This window comes from Chanodichthys erythropterus, chromosome 15 (assembly GCF_024489055.1).
Source record: "Chanodichthys erythropterus isolate Z2021 chromosome 15, ASM2448905v1, whole genome shotgun sequence".
Taxonomy (NCBI): Eukaryota; Metazoa; Chordata; class Actinopteri; order Cypriniformes; family Xenocyprididae; genus Chanodichthys; species Chanodichthys erythropterus.
The window spans coordinates 14,992,501-15,010,000 of NC_090235.1; the positions used below are offsets into that span (position 1 = coordinate 14,992,501).

Below are 17,500 nucleotides of genomic sequence, written 5' to 3' on the forward strand. Positions count from 1 at the left end.
ATGCTCGCTGCTTCCATGGTTACAAACTCACAGGAACTCAGGAAATCCCTGATTATGTATCCAGGTGTCATAAACCTGGAATCATCTGTATCACTCCATCCCTCTCTCCTCTCCTCTTCCTACATTCACGTACAGTGGCGTGAAGAAGCAGGTCATCATCTAGCCGATGTTTTAAGTGACTTGCAGTGACCGCATGTTCCAGGTTCAGTTCTCCGGAGGTTTGGATCAGTGATGACGGCTCATGTGTCGTTCCCTGCATGGACCAAACCAGGAATCTTCCGGTTCACTGGCCTGAGCTTATCCACTCGCCGCCCACCGCTCATGCGAGGGAAACCTCGATGTAAGTGGTTAAAGTTAGAATATCTCTGTGATGATGAATACAGCAGAAGAGAAAGACACACGACAGACGGAGGAGGGCGAGAAACCTGGAGAATCTACCGGATGAACCATTTCAGGAGGCTGAGCACACATGCTTCAGAAACCACTCATGCGTGTGTGTGTGTGTGTGTGTGTGTGTGTGTGTGTGTGTGTGTGTGTGTGTGTGTGTGTGTGTGTGTGTGTGTGTGTGTGTGTGTGTGTGTGTGTGTGTGTGTGTGTGTGTGTGTGTGTGTGTGTGTGTGTGAGAGAGAGAGAGATGTTGGGTCCAGATGACATATATGTATATAAGAAACTTAAAACACATTTTTAAAATGTTGAAACCTTCTTATATATATATGAATGTTAAAATCACGTGAGGTTCCTGTGATGGGAAGGGTTAGGGATAGTGTAGGGAAGGGCCATACTATAGTGACTTTTAAGATGTTGTCTTTGTGGGTCTGACTAAAGGAAAGATAAATTCCTGATCTCACTGTCTTAGGACCCTATTTCATCATTTTAACGATCTAAGCTCATGGCGCAGGTGTGTCTGAATCCACTTTTGCTAGATTAACGATGGGAAAAATGGTCTGCGCGCCCGGCACATGGTCTTAAGGAGTCATGAGTGTGTTTTGGGCGTAATGTGCAATAAACCAATCAGAGTCTCATCTCCCATTCCCTTTAAAAGCCAGTTGCGCTCGTGCCATGGCGGATTCGCTATTCACATGGTGGGAAAAACTGAACGCTTCTCTAGCGAGGAAACGGATCTGCTCGTGCGTGAGGTTAAATCGCGAGCAGACCATCTACGGGGTGGATTCCACCAAAGCATTTTTATCTTTATGCACACAAAAATAATCTTCTACATTGTGATCCTTTTATTTTTAATATTTGGCATGTGTGTCAATACTGCGTCATTGACTTTAGACCAGGTTTCAGTTGGTCAATGGTTCAGTCGTATGATAGCAACACGCCTCGTTTTCAGACCAGCACGCCCATGGGCGAACAGATGGACACGAGTGCTTTCGCTATTTAAACAGCGTGGCGCAGGACGTGAAAATGATACTGTCGGGCTGAAACTAGCAGGAAACACGTGTGTCCGCCTGGAGCAGCATTGTGCCGGCTGTATGATTGGGCCCAAAGTGGGGTCAGTTGAACGCCACAAAGTTTTTCAAACAAGAAAAACTACACTACAAAAAAAATACACCTATGGAATGACCCCACAATTCACAAAAACAAACCTGTGTGTGTGTGTGTGTGTGTGTGTGTGTTCAGCCTTCACTCTTACAAACGCTTTACAACCCATTTTACTTGAAGTATTTCTGAATGAAAATCATAATTTAAACAGAAACACTTCACAATATAGTCCCATTAGTTAAACAATAAGCGCTGCTTTTGTCAATATCTCTCCCTGATTCGTTATGCTCAGTATTTAACGTTGTCAGCCTGAATGCAGTGAAGCTCAGTGTCTCTCTTCTCTCCAGAGTTCAGCACAAACTCTGTTGTCATGGAAACGGCGGGCTGCTGATTGGTCTTCAGTGTGGTAGAGCATGTTTGTGTTGAACAGAACCGGTGTCAGCAGTTTGTGCTGTTAGCTGGGGGGCATTAACAACAACAGTGTGTGTTGCGCTTTTATTGTGTCTGATGGAACATGTGCACTGTGCATTAGACACGTGTTCACAGACTTGTGTGTGTGTGTGTGTGTGTGTGATCTTGATGTTTGTGTTATCTGGGTCGGAGGTCTGTGGAAGTCCTGGTCTCCATAGAGACCATTGTAAGTGAAGTTCCCGTGTCCATGGCGACGAGAAGTGATGTGGAGTGTCTGTGTGAAAGGTAATTATGAAAGCAGAGCAGGAAATGATGTCGCCGGGAGGTTAAACAGGTGCGGAGGACTGCGGCCCCGGAGAACAAAACACCGGCTCTGAAGAATCCTCGCTGAGGACGACGGGTCAGGACGGGTCGGGAAATGTCACATTAGAGAGAGAGACTCGTTCAACACGAGCGCAGGATGGCCGCCGTGGGAGAAAACTGCATTTGATGGAATGAAGTCTGTTTACTTGTAGGAAAGTTAGTCAAAGTTTACTTGATCATCACTGACACCAGACATTTCATTCTGCATTTAGGGGTAAAAAGAAGTCGGAAATACTTTTGCACTTTGTTAGCAAACATTTTTAGATGAAAATGTAAATATGTGTTGCGCTTTTCTCTCAATAACAAAATAAACACACAACTAATGTGGCAGCGGTGAGAAGCAGCAGATCTGATGTCGGTGATGCAGATGTTTGCAGCAGCTCTCTCACGTCATGTTCACTCACGCAGCACTTTATACAACAGATCGCTGAAAGCAGCAGCTTTAAGAAGTGAACAGAAGAAGGCGGAGCCTCAGAGCCACACCTACCTATTACATCATCGCCACGGACCAATGGGAGTTTCCAGGTGTTTAACCAGCCAGAACATTTCCAGAAAATACACTTTCACAACCTGCTTCAAACTCCTGAAACAAACTTATTTTGGTCTGATTTAGTTCAAAATGACGTCACACTAGTTTATCAGATCCAGAACACTCAGTTCTGTTCACCGGTGAGGAAAGGCCTTGACCATGTCTTGAACATTGATAAAGATAAAAAACAGTGAAGGAAACTCTAGGTCTAATTCTAGTTGAGAAAGAATTGTTTTGAACTATTTGCAAATAATATTTGCATTAATGTGCATTTGAATATGCACACATGCACTTTTATTTGTATGCCTAATATGTCAAAAATGTTAAACATTTCTGGTCTCATCACACTCAGTTAGAAATTACACGAATTACATAAATTTTCAATTGAAAACGGCCATATTTGAGAAAAAAATCAAGTAGTCAGCATCACTGGATGTTACTGTGAGTCGTTTAACATTTCTGTCATAAATCAGTTGACGTATTAAATGTTTCTCTAGGCCTTCTAAGACCTTCGTTGATCTTCAGAACAAAGATTAAGATATTTTTGATGAAATCCGATGGCTCAGTGAGGCCTGAGCAATGACATTTCCTCTCTCAAGATCCATTAATGTACTAAAAACATATTTAAATCAGTTCATGTGAGTACAGTGGTTCAATATTAATATTATAAAGCCACGAGAATATTTTTGGTGCGGCAAAAAACAAAATAATTTAGTGATGGCCGATTTCGAAACACTGCTTCAGGAAGATTCGGAGCGTTATGAATCTTTTGTTTCGAATCATGATTCAGATCACGTGTCAAACCACTGAAATCACGTGACTTTGGCGCTCGAACCGCTGATTCGACACACTGATTCATTTATGATCCGATGCTTCATGAAGCAGTGTTTTGAAATCGGCCATTCATTCGAATTCTGGTGTTTTCTAGTCATGCCGGAAGGATCATATTTACGGTTGAACGCACATGAATCTCACCACAAAGCTGTGATTGGTCTGAACTTTCTTTAAGCCCTGAGTTTCTGCATCAGTGTTGGATGCAGCGTCTGTATTGATGGTAAATTTGTTAAAATTAATGATTTGTTTTTCCTTTTACAATAAGAATCTGAGGCATGTTACCTTTATGATGATTTAATTTAAAGCACCTTCATAAGTTGAATAAAAACATAAAGCAAAAACACACAGATGCACAAATCTTGCTGAATGTTTTATTGGCCAACATAATGACTTGAACGCTCCCGATGTGGTGAACATGACTTCATGACTCGTCTAAACCAACACAATGACACACTGATGGACTGATTGAATATTTTCTCAGAATCTCCTGAAGAAAGACGCTTCTTGGAACTAAATATCGTAGTTTTGAAAACAATCAACCAAACCTCGAGCCCCTGCTATTAATTGAAGTATTTATTAAAATATTCTGGCAGTCAAAGATAATGTGACCATGAGTTTTGGCCAAAAATAGATTAATGAAGTTTGACCTAAAATAATAAAAGCCAGCGACTCACGAACTAAATAACAAAGTGTTGCTCTTATTGACATATTTGGAGGCCAGAGGAAGAATGTGTCTGTATTTATCCATATTTAAAGGGTTAGTTCACCCAAAACTGAATATTCTGTCATCATTTATTCACCCTCATGTCATTACAAACCCGTTCATCTTCAGAACACAAATGAAGATCTTTTTGATGAAATCTGTCCCTCTATTGACTGCCTTTGGAACTTGATCTTTGATGCTTCAAAAAGTGCATAAAGAGATCGGAAAACCAATCCATGTGGATTGAGAGGTTTAGTCACATATAAACCTTGATCAGAGAACAGAAGCTCAACAGAGGAGAAGAAACCTCTTCCGGACGGTCAACCCTCAAACTTTAGGCTTTTCATTTTTATCGTAACTTTTAAACAAGGCTTTGTGAAGTCAAAGTTATTCAAAGATCATCTTGACAAACCTTTCTAGTTCTTTGAATTTCATTTATTTATTTTGTTGTTGTTGTTGTTCAAATTCAGTTCAAGCTAATGAATTGAATTGTAATTTGAAAAAGCTCAGTTCTCAGTCCGTTCACTGTCATCAACAGAGAAGATCCTCATTACGTCCTGTTCATACGTGAGAAACATGAAGTTGTGTCGTCTGTCCACGCGGTTACTTTAGTTTAATTGAGGTGTTGCAGTACGTGTCACGTTTGAGGTTTCGATGCCCTTTTGTGCTCCAGGTTTGGAGGACATTCAGTCGTTATTGTTGAGTTATTGGCAGATGAACTGAAGCTTTATCACATCTGACTGAAGGCAGAATATCAGCGATGCGTCAGCACAATCAGACCCGCGGCTCTTTAATTGTTTGTGCTGAATGAAGCTGTTCTGTGATGCTGCCAGAGTCTCCGTTGGATACAAACAGGACCACCGCCGCGCGCTGACGTCACGGCTGGAATTAGGATCATGTTGTCCTGTATTTATAGCCATAATCATAACGCCAGCGCTGTTGCACATGTGTGGGGTTTAATGACACAGATGTGCTGTAGTCACACTAATAAAGCTGATGAGGTGTTTTCGTTGGGATGTTTTCTCACTCCAGATCCTAATGATCAGCCTCTGAGCGGAAGAGAAACTTCCAGATGAGTTCAGTGCTGAATAACATGTGGGCATCATAACAAATCCCACTCGAGTCACGCCGCTACAGGATATCCGTGATGTGATTGCCTTCTTTAATATCAACACCACGACCTGTGAGAAAGAGGCACAAAGACGCTCATCATCTCGCTCTCGCACACAAAGCCAGGTAATGCTGCGCTAATGTGAGCCCTGACGCTTTATTCCGGGTGATTTCAGCGGCTCATTATCAGCTGATTACAGACGGGCAGATGTCACGTAAAGGCTCCAGATGTGCGGAGAGAGCGTGACCTCGGCCCACGGCGGACGCTTCACGACAATATTAGGAGAACGATCGCAGCGCTTATGTGTGAAGAAGCGGTCAAACTGTGTGTCATATGTTTTTTGGGGGGAAATTATATATTTAAATGTGTGTGGAAATGTCTCCACAGCATGAGGTGGCGTCAGTGACGCTCTGCCAGCTCCCAGAATGCCGTTCACCCTGAGGAAGTCTGTCTGCTCAGATGCTTCAGAAGCCACTGATGCATCACGCGTGTGTCTGCGTTGGCCGAGTGCTAATTTAATCTCAGTTGTCATGGATTCATCACAGATATTGTTTATAAGGTCTTTCCATCATCAGATAAACTTCCATCATTCTTCTGCCTCTGGAGACTCGTTTGAGCTTGATTATCAGCCTCGGACACTGTAAGAAATAAGGGTATTTGTTTAAGTCAATGCCTTATTTGCCCTCTCTTTGTAATTAGTTCAACACCAATTTCAAATGTTCACTCTTCAAGAGAAACAGTGATGCCATAGATTAGAAGAACCGTTTTTTGTTCCCAAAATGAACCTTTTTTGGGCCTTTTAATAACACAAAGAACCTTTTTCCACTATATTAAGAAACCTTTAGTGGTTCTGCTCATGTTAAAGGTTCTTTATCAATGCCCAAAAAGAGAGAGTGTGTGTGTCCTTCTGGCAGTCCCAGAATGCAGTGTGTCGAGCTCATTGAAAAAGAGAGAGATGCTGATTGTGAATGAAATGTGTGTCTCCTTTCATTTCATGTCAAGCGTCGTCTGGTTGGTCTGGAGTCTTTGGGCTGTTGATCTGACCCAGTTTGTCTCTGAACACACACACTTTTACCCTGAAATCTCACTGAACTCACACCAGTCCGTCTCACACCAGCTCCAGCACATCGATCTGTCTCCGTCCGTCTGCGTCACATGTGTGATTGCCACTCGGTCTCCTGTATGTTGTGTTTCTTCACTTTCTCAGACTTCAGGTGCTGTTTTTGGTAAAAAATAGTCAAAGTGTGAAGAAACGAAACTATGTTATTGTTGCGTAATTAAAAACACGAGCGCAGATGAACCTGTGAGACCCGTGAATGACGCACGCAGGATCCCGCGCCACAGAAATAACCGTGTTTTTCTCGAGCTGTGAAGGTTTGGCTCCGCATGCGGTTTCACATTCAGACACAAATCATCTGCTCTTTATTATTCGCTTTAGTGCTTTAACTGCTTTTTCATGCAGATTCACCAAGTACACTGCAGAAAATGACAAGATATGAAGTCTTGTGTTTCAAAATGAAGTTTATGTTTAAAACAGGAACAAATATCTGCTAATGGGGGTCATAAAAACAAGCTTAAAAAATACATTTTCCATTCACCTAAGGTGTATTTTAAGATTGGAAATGTATTATTTTCTAGTATAAACTGGCAATTGGAGGTTTAAACAAAAATATATTTTATATTTGAAAACTATATTTGCTTAAGCCCTATAGAGGGTATGTATCGACGTCAGTTTCCCGCCGGCGGGACTGAGTGGCAGAAGATCCTGCTGCGTGACTGGATTTAATAGAGGAAACTGAGAAAACACGAGTAAAACTAACGATGTGCCTGATTTCGACGCCGTGGAAATACATAAAGCAAATCTGCCTGTGAATATTTTATATAACTACAATATCGGTAGGTTTAAATCTGCTTAATCACTTATATCAATGTTATATCGTCATATCGTCCAGCCCTGAAACTTGTGTAGTTTTTATCAGAGTTTATTTAAAAACACCCAATTATGCAAAATATAAGATGGTAAATATTAATTGATGAGTTGTCAACAATAATATATAAAAATACAATATATACGGTATGATTTTACCTCAAAATCCAACATTTTGACACAAAATGATTTTGCAAATCCATGTTTCTCTGCTGGAGTCCAGTTGTTTCAGTGAATTGCAGCGATCCATTTGCTTTTTTCTGTAGCTTTCGGCAGTTTTTAAATATATACCAGGTTTTGTATCAAAGCTATTTGTACAGTCAATCACAAGCTCTTTGCCGTTTTGGAAGTGTTTTGTGTGTTTTTCACAGCATTCACACTGAAAACTAATGCTGCCACTCAGTGGGCGTGACCGCAGTCGTAACAGTCGACGGTGACGTCATGTGCATACACTCTATTAGGCTTCATCTATTAACAAGCATGTGGTAATGCACTGTGGGATTGCCTTGTCAATGAAGGCCACATGCGACGCTGCATGTTTGTCCGGAGTGAAGAGAACCGCTGCAGTCCGAGAGCGTCATTTCACCGCACTAACAAGAGCCAGTCCATCATCAGCGGCTTTATTTCCGCTCTGTTCCTGCAGCAGGAGGTGAAGTGGAACACCGCTGACATACAATGAGTGTGTGTGTGTGTGTGTGTGTGTGAGTGTAGTCAGGGTAGTAAATCTGGAGCGGAAATTGAAGGAAATTTTTAGTAAGATCTCTGTTTTTGAGTGTAACAGGTTATATTTGTGTCTTCTGAGTCACTGCAGGATGAATTTGTAACTCTGATGATAATGGAAAGTGTGTGTGTGTGTGTGTGTGTGTGTGTGTGTGTGTGTGTGTGTGTGTGTGTGTGTGTGTGTGTGTGTGTGTGTGTGTGTGTGTGTGTGTGTGTGTGTGTGTGTGTGTGTGTGTGTGTGTGGTTGTGTGTGTGTGTGTGTGTTTTTGTGACATATCAGGACACAAATGTCTATAATGACATGGGTATGACGAGAAGAGGACATTACTCCATGTCCCCATTTTTCAAAAGGCTTATAAATCACACAGAATGAGTTTTTGTGAGAAAGTAAAAGTGTGCACAGTTTCCTGTGATGGTTAAGTTTAGGTGTAGTGTATGGGGAGAGAAAATACAGTTTGTACAGTATTAAAACCACTACGCCTATGGAATGACCCCACAATTCATCGCAACTATGTTCCTTTTTAGAAAGAAATAATATCTGTGTGGATTTCCAGTCAGGATTTAGACCATACCATAGTACTGAGACTCATTAGAGTTACTAATGATCTACTCTTATCATCCGATCGTGGCTGTATTTCTCTATTAGTGTTACTGGATCTTAGTGCTGCATTTGACACTATCGATCACATTATTCTTCTAAAAAGACTTGAAAACTATATTGGCATTAGTGGAATTGCTTTGGCATGGTTCAAATCATACTTATCTGACCGTTATCAGTCTGTAGTAGTTAATGAAGAGATGTCGTATCGATCACAGGTTCAATATGGAGTACCACAAGGCTCAGTATTAGGACCGTTGCTTTTCACTCTGTACATGCTGCCCTTAGGAGAGATAATTAGGAAGCATGGTGTTAGTTTTCACTGCTACGCTGACGATACTCAGCTCTATATTTCCTCGCGCCCTGACGAAACTTACCAGTTTGCTAAATTAACAGAATGTATAGCTGATATAAAAAACTGGATGACCAGTAATTTCCTACTACTAAATTCAGAAAAAAACTGATATTCTAATCTTTGGACCAAAAACTTCCTCACGAAAAAACCTTGAATACTCTCTAACACTTGACGGGTGCTCCATTAAACCTTCGTCCTCAGTTAGGAACCTGGGTGTGCTCTTTGATACCAATCTTTCATTTGATAGTCATGTTTCTAGTATCTGTAAAACCGCCTTCTTCCATCTAAAAAATATATCTAAATTACGACATATGCTCTCAATGACAAATGCGGAACAGTTGGTTCATGCATTCATGACCTCAAGACTAGATTACTGTAACGCTCTACTGGGTGGTTGTTCTGCTCGGCTTTTAAACAGACTACAGTTGGTCCAAAATGCGGCAGCTAGAGTTCTTACTAGAACCAGAAAGTATGACCATATTAGCCCAGTTCTGTCAACATTACATTGGCTCCCTATGAAACATCGTATAGATTTTAAAATCTTGCTACTTACTTATAAAGCTCTAAATGGTTTAGCTCCCCAGTATCTAAGTGAGCTCTTAATGCATTATAGTCCTTCACGTTTATTGCGATCTCAGAATTCAGGCCAGTTGATAATACCCAGAATATCAAAATCAACTGAAGGCGGCAGATCCTTTTCCTATTTAGCACCTAAACTCTGGAACAATCTTCCTAGCATTGTTCGGGAAGCAGACACACTCTGTCAGTTTAAATCTAGACTAAAAACACATCTCTTTGCTCTTGCATACACATAACACATTATCTACTTCTATAATTCAAATCATGTAAATTGTTAGGCTGCATAGATTAGGTCAGCCGGAACCAGGAACACTTCTCATAACACCTGATGTACTCGCTACATCATAAGAAGAATGGCGTCTATGCTAATATTAGTCTCTCTTTGTTTATCCCGAGGTTTGCCGCAGTCTTCCAGATCCAGGCCGTATCCAGATGAGATGAAGGACCTGCATCTAGACATGATGATAATGCAGCACTGACATTTCAACTAAACTATCCCCTGCAAAGGCCCATTTCACTTTCCTTTCCCAATGTATAGATAAAACATTATCAAAATTCAAATCACATAGATATTCAGTTCACATAGATCTGCGGACTCAACTTATTTTTCTGTATTATGTGGACCAGTAAAGTAATTTGGCAAATATCACTTTTTTAAAAAAACCAAACATTTGAGCACATACACACTCAAACATGCAAACCTATAGACTAAACACGTAAATGAACGGCAAGAATGCATTAAAGGTCTTCTGTTTTCAGTAGGAAAGGTGTCATTTAAGTGGCCCCTAATATACAAATCCGATTCCAAAAAAGTTGGGTCACTGTACAAATTGTGAATAAAAACAGAATGCAATGATGTGGAAGTTTCAAATTTCAATATTTTATTCAGAATACAACATAGATGACATATCAAATGTTTAAACTGAGAAAATGTATCATTTTAAGGGAAAAATAAGTTGATTTTAAATTTCATGGCATCAACACATCTCAACAAAGTTGGGACAATGCCATGTTTCCCACTGTGTGGCATCCCCTCTTCTTTTTCTAACAGTCTGCAAACGTCTGGGGACTGAGGAGACAAGTTGCTCAAGTTTAGGAATAGGAATGTTGTCCCATTCTTGTCTAATACAGACTTCTAGTTGCTCAACTGTCTTAGGTCTTCTTTTTCGCATCTTCCTCTTTATGATCCAAATGTTTTCTATGGGTGAAAGATCTGGACTGCAGGCTGGCCATTTCAGTACCCGGATCCTTCTTCTACGCAGCCATGATGTTGTAATTGATGCAGTATGTGGTCTGGCATTGTCATGTTGGAAAATGCAAGGTCTTCCCTGAAAGAGACGACGTCTGGATTGGAGCATATGTTGTTCTAGAACTTGGATATACCTTTCAGCATTGATGGTGCCTTTCCAGATGTGTAAGCTGCCCATGCCACACGCACTCATGCAACCCCATACCATCAGAGATGCAGCTTCTGAACTGAGCGCTGATAACAACTTGGGTTGTTTTTGTCCTCTTTAGTCCGGATGACATGGCGTCCCAGTTTTCCAAAAAGAACTTCAAATTTTGGTTCGTCTGACCACAGAACAGTTTTCCACTTTGCTAAAGTCCATTTTAAATGAGCCTTGGCCCAGAGAAAACGCCTGCGCTTCTGGATCATGTTTAGATACGGCTTCTTTTTTGACCTATAGAGTTTTAGCCGGCAACGGCGAATGGCACGGTGGATTGTGTTCACCGACAATGTTTCCTGGAAGTATTCCTGAGCCCATGTTGTGATTTCCATTACAGTAGCATTCCTGTATGTGATGCAGTGCCGTCTAAGGGCCCGAAGATCACGGGCATCCAGTATGGTTTTCCGGCCTTGACCCTTACGCACAGAGATTGTTCCAGATTCTCTGAATCTTTGGATGATATTATGCACTGTAGATGATGATAACTTCAAACTCTTTGCAGTTTTTCTCTGAGAAACTCCTTTCTGATATTGCTCCACTATTTTTGGCTGCAGCATTGGGGGAATTGGTGATCCTCTGCCCATCTTGACTTCTGAGAGACACTGCCACTCTGAGAGGCTCTTTTTATACCCAATCATGTTGCCAATTGACCTAATAAGTTGCAAATTGGTCCTCCAGCTGTTCCTTATATGTACATTTAACTTTTCCGGCCTCTTATTTCTACCTGTCCCAGTTTTTTTGGAATGTGTAGCTCTCATGAAATCCAAAATGAGCCAATATTTGGCATGACATTTCAAAATGTCTCGCTTTCAACATTTGATATGTTATCTATATTCTATTGTGAATAAAATATAAGTTTATGAGATTTGTAAATCATTGCATTCCTTTTTTATCCACAATTTCTACAGTGTCGCAACTTTTTTGGAATCAGGTTTGTAATAATTAACCATTTTTACAACGGAAGTGATTCAATCAAAAACCAACTTTAGCTTGATAAGAATTTTCCTATTGTCACTGTGAAGCTGCTTTGAAGCAATATGACTTGAATTCAGAATCTAAGCGACTCATTTCAGTTCAGTGACTGTGAGTTGACACACAGAAAAAGTCATTACAAAAAAGCACTGAAACAATTTGTGAAAATCTCTTCTTTTGCAGAAGAAAGAACATGTTAGAATGACAGAGCGAGTGAATGATGACAGAATGATTTATGATTGAATGATTGAAGACTGACTGGAGGAATCATTCAGTTCATGTGCGTCTCAGTTATGAAGAGCAACGAGAGTGAAATATGAAGAGTGTTTTGAGCTTCAACAGTGAAGAACACTTATGCTAAAACAAAATATGCAAATAAACCTGACAAACTCCACAAACACACAACACTGACATCGTAAGTGATTTCATCCAGAAAATCAACATACGGCGGAGAAAAACAACTCCTGTTTGCAGATGCTGATTAAATGTTCAGGATGAAATGATCTATTTTGGTAATATTTATTAGGTGCTCGTAGCACAGCTCTGTGAAGTAAACAGTCTGATTACATTGGTCTTCCATTAAAGACGCTTTGTTGTGTTTCCTGCTTCTGAGAATTATCCCGCAAAGTCTGTTTTGTTCAGTTTGCTCCTGTCGCCTCATTCTGTCCGGTTTAATATTATCAGCAGCATGTCTGTTTTTGGGCCGTGGATCGGCTGACGTTCTCGTGTCGTCTGTGTGTTTTTGCTGTGGGAGTCCTGATGTTATTAAAGTGTGTTGCTTGTTTGACGTTAAAACATTCATATCTCAGGTTCATATTCAGAGTCACTATAAATAAGCCAGCGGTGAGTGACTATCCTGAGCTGTGACGTCACACACAAACATAAGACTGTTACACACTCCAGAACACAGTCAGTCTGCTGTATTTAGATTCATATGTTGCGTCAGAACACACAGACAGATATGAGATCTACTTGAGTACTGCAGGCCTCAAACCTGTTCTAGGTTGTAGTTTGGGTGGTGCTGACGATCGTGTATCGCGCCCTACCCTACCCTTACTGGCGCTGTAAGCGTTCAGAGACTGCTGTCCTCACACCGCTGCGACGTGTGGCTCTGCGGTTCTGCAGCTGGTTATTAACGGTTTGGTGAAGCTGGTTACGACAGTTAAGAAACGCATCAGCATTCAGAACACAGCATATTCAGAGCAGCTCCGCTGGTGTTTCCAGCCCGTCTGATCTTCTGTTAGCTGCTGTTTCTGCTTCAGACGTGATTTATGTGTTAATTTTTGCTCGACAGAATTGGTGCTGATCTGACGCTGCGATATCAAACCTTCACAGCTTGACCTTTATGATAAACCTGCTGCAAATTGCTTTGGCCATCCGGTGACGTCAGTTGACAGCACTAGTGCTACTGCTCAACTAAATAAATTCAACTAATCAAAGGGATGGTGAGACCAGTCTAGTTTAGGTTAACTAGCTTCACTAAACAAGTGCCTGGTTTAGACTAGCAGTGACTAATACAATATATTGCCAAGAGTTTTGGGATGCCTGCCTTTACGTGCACATGAACTTTAATGACATCCCATTCTTAATCCGTAGGGTTTAATGTGGAGTTGGCCCACCCTTTGCAGCTATAACAGCCTCAACTCTTCTGGGAAGGCTTTCCACAAGGTTTAGGAGTGTGTTTATGGGAATTTTTGACCATTCTTCTAGAATCGCATTTGTGAGGTCAGGCAGTGATGTTGGCGAGAAGGTCTGGCTCACAGTCTCCGCTCTAATTCATCCCAAAGGTGTTCTGTCGGGTTGAGGCCAGTCAAGTTCCTCCACACCAAACTTGCTCATCCATGCCTTTATGGACCTTGCTTTGTGCACTGGTGCGCAGTCATGTTGGATCATCCCCAAACTGTTCCCACAAAGTTGGGAGCATGAAATGGTCCAAAATGTCTTGGTATGCTGAAGCATTAAGAGTTCCTTTCACTGGAACTAAGGGTTCAAGCCCAACCCCTGGAAAACAACCCCACACCATAATCCCCCTCACCAAAATTTACACTCGGCACAATGCAGTCAGGCAAGTACCGTTCTCCTGGAACCGCCAAACCCAGACTCGTCCATCGGATCGCCAGACAGAGAAGCGTGATTGGTCACTCCAGAGGACACGTCTCCACTGCTCTAGAGTTGCTGTTGTTCCTAATTGCTTCACTTTGTTATGATGCCACTAACAGCTGACCGTGGAATATTTAGTAGTGAGGAAATTTCACGAATGGATTTACTGCACAGGTGGAAACCTATCACGGTACCACGCTTGAGTTCACTGAGCTCCTGAGAGCGACCCATTCTTTCACTAATGTGTGTAGAAGCAGTCTGCATGCCTAGTGCTTGATTTATACACCTGTGGCCATGACAGTGATTGAACACCTGAATTCAGTGATTTGGAGGGTGTCCCAATACTTTTGGCAATATAGTGTCTGTTGGAAACACTTTACGTTAAGGTCTTATAAGTGAATGTTAGTTGATGCATTACAGCTCACAGTGAGCAATACTTTTCTCACAGTATTTATTCATCTTGGTTAATAAAAATACTGCTGTTTGTTGTCAGTTAAAGTTAGTTCACAGTACATTAATAACTAATGTTAACCAATACTTTTGCTATTTTAAAAGTTAATTATTGGGTGTAATAGAATAGATTTACATGCTTTAATGTTCAAAAAACACATTATTTTTCACATACTGTACATTATTGCAGATCATCTATTCCCAGTCTGTCTGAAACACGATGATGATGTATCAGTTGAGAATAACATTAACTAAGATTAATAAATGCTGTAAAAGTATTTTTTTAAATTATTACTTCATGTTAACTAATGTAGAACTATTGTAGAACCTTACTGTAAACAGCAATCAATATTTTTCATAACAAATAAATATCTATGGGTGCTAAATAAAGATGATTATGGATGTGGTTTGTGTGCAGTGATGATGATGATGTTCGATGTTCGTTCATCTGATTCTTCTGCTCTCGCAGCTTCTCTTGTTTTGTTTTTCTTTCTCATTCTGTTGCGTCTTTATTCCTGCAGCATTGACACACACACACACACACACACACACTCACACACACTCACACAGCAGTGGGAGGAGGCAGTGCTGACTCATTCTTCCTCACCTCACTTCCTGCGGCCCATATTTGGATTAACAGGAAGTGCAGCTAAAGCACACAACCTGTCTCTCTCTCTCTCTCTCTCTCTTTCTCTTTGTGTTTCTTTCTTCTGTTTGTCTAAAGGTGAATCCTTGAATCTTGATGATTCTTTCGTCTGTATGTGCGTCTCTTTCTCAATACTAGCAGCATGAGCAATGAAATCTGTGTGTGTGTGTGTGTGTGTGTGTGTATGCGAGTGTGTGTGTGTGTGTGTGTGTGTGTGTGAGTGTGTGTGTGTGTGTGTGTGTGTGTGTGTGTGAGAGACAGTGTGTGTGTGTGTGTGTGTATGCGAGTGTGTGTGTGTGTGTGTGTGTGTGTGTGTGTGAGTGTGTGTGTGTGTGTGTGTGTGTGAGAGACAGTGTGTGTGTGTGTGTGTGTGTGTGTGTGTGTGTGTGTGTGTGTGTGTGTGTGTGTGTGAGTGTGTGTGTGTGTGTGTGTGTGTGTGTGTGTGTGTGTGTGTGTGTGTGTGTGTGTGTGTGTTGTCACTCATTCTGCTCCTGCTTTCTAATAGATCAGTTTGTTCAGATGAAACGAGTCCGCTGGTTAATTATGACTCTAATGAATCTCACATTCAGTTCTCTCACTTCATTTACTGAATCACATCAGGAACATTCACACCGGAAACACCGTCTGTCTGAAAATGGATCTATCTATCTATCTATCTATCTATCTATCTATCTATCTATCTATCTATCTATCTATCTATCTATCTATCTATCTATCTATCTATCATCTATCTATCTATCATCTATCTATCTATCTATCTATCTATCTATCTATCTATCTATCATCTATCTAACTATCTATCTATCATCTATCTATCTATCATCTATCATTGTGTTATTTGGCTCATTTATTTGTTTAAAGTGTCGTGCATGTGTTAGTAAAGCTGGTTTGTTGTTTGGTTTTGAATCTTGATTTGAGGCCTTCGAAATCTAGGCTTGACTTTTCTCAAGGTATGGAAAGAAGACAATGACGGTAGATGAGAGACGGTCTCAATAACGCCCTGAAATCTGCTCGTCCCTAATACAACATATAAAAATGAAATGAAATAAAACAAAAGAAAAGTAATAATAAATAATAAGTAAATAAATAAGCAAATAAAATAAGTACATAATTAATTAAATATGTAAATATACAAAAGAAAAGTAAGTAAATCAGTGGCGATGGACTGAATGTTGTGGATCTGTGTTTGTTCAGGATAGTAAACGTTCAGCTGTCATGATCAATCTCTCACATCTGCTTCTCTCAACATCACACGAGACGGAGCAGAAGATCTGCAGATTCATCCCTGTTCCTCCTTTTCTCTTTCCCGTGTGTCATTTGTGCTGTTTGTGAGTCTGTTGAAGAGTCTTTGTGACAGAGATCTTTCTTTAGAGTCGACATGACATAAACCCTCTTCAGATCTTAAAAAAGACAGATGAGATCCGTTTGTGTTGGGGATTTGCTGGAATCAGCGTGAATATGAATGACGCACAGCTGGAGGACTGATAGACACAAAGAGACGGACGGACGGGTTTATTCAGACATGAAGGATGCTTGACGAAGCTATTACTGTCCATCGAGTGTGTGAAGACCAGAATATAATAGAAATAGTATATCACCAGAATATCAGAATATGTCTTCTTCTTCAGTTCGGATCTCACACAGATTAATGGTACATTAAGAACGCGTATTAGTATCAGTGTATTGGACAGATGTGGAGGATAGACGTGTCCTCCGTCTTCACCAATTATAGAGCAGCAGATGCTTCGCTTCAGTCTGTCCTGGAGTTCTGCTAATTTAATCACTGAGATGATACTATTTTTGTGTTCATACTTTGAATTAGAGTTTGTTTTCATTAGTTCCTGTCTCTATGAAGCCCCTCCTTCTGTGCTCTGATTGGTCGGCTGGAGCGGTGTGTTGTGATTGGTGTTTGGGAAATGCCCCGCCCCTTACCATAACCGCCAGTTTCAACGCACTACTAACTAACTCACGCAGGCCCCGCCCCTTTATTCTGCATATGAATTATTTAAATGAGGAACATTGTGAAGAAAACTCAAGATGGAGTTCAGAAACACTGATCTAGAGAAGAACTGGAGCTTTTTCATGATCAAACAGCAACTATTACCTGAAGTTGGAAGACATGCTCAAGTCTCGATGCACCTGTGACCTCTGTAAGCCACAGAGATTCCCAGGATCTCAGAACGTCCTGTTCAGCGTTTGAAGGGTCTGTGATCACGAGGACGTGTGGAGCTCTTGTTCTGTTGTGCGGGCCGGAGCGGGGCGGGAC

General features: G+C 41.0%; 1 protein-coding gene across 1 annotated transcript in view; it reads left to right on the forward strand.

The window, feature by feature from the left end:
- The window catches only part of LOC137037097 (adhesion G protein-coupled receptor B1-like), a 52,897-nt gene that overhangs the window by 14,915 nt on the left and 20,482 nt on the right, over nucleotides 1-17,500 (forward strand). Inside the window, exons 3-4 of the mRNA XM_067410892.1 lie at nucleotides 10,015-10,150; nucleotides 17,073-17,500. The exon at nucleotides 17,073-17,500 is cut by the window's right edge and continues 31 nt beyond it. The gene's annotated coding sequence lies outside the window, so the exon portion shown is untranslated. The remainder of the gene's footprint in view (nucleotides 1-10,014; nucleotides 10,151-17,072) is intronic.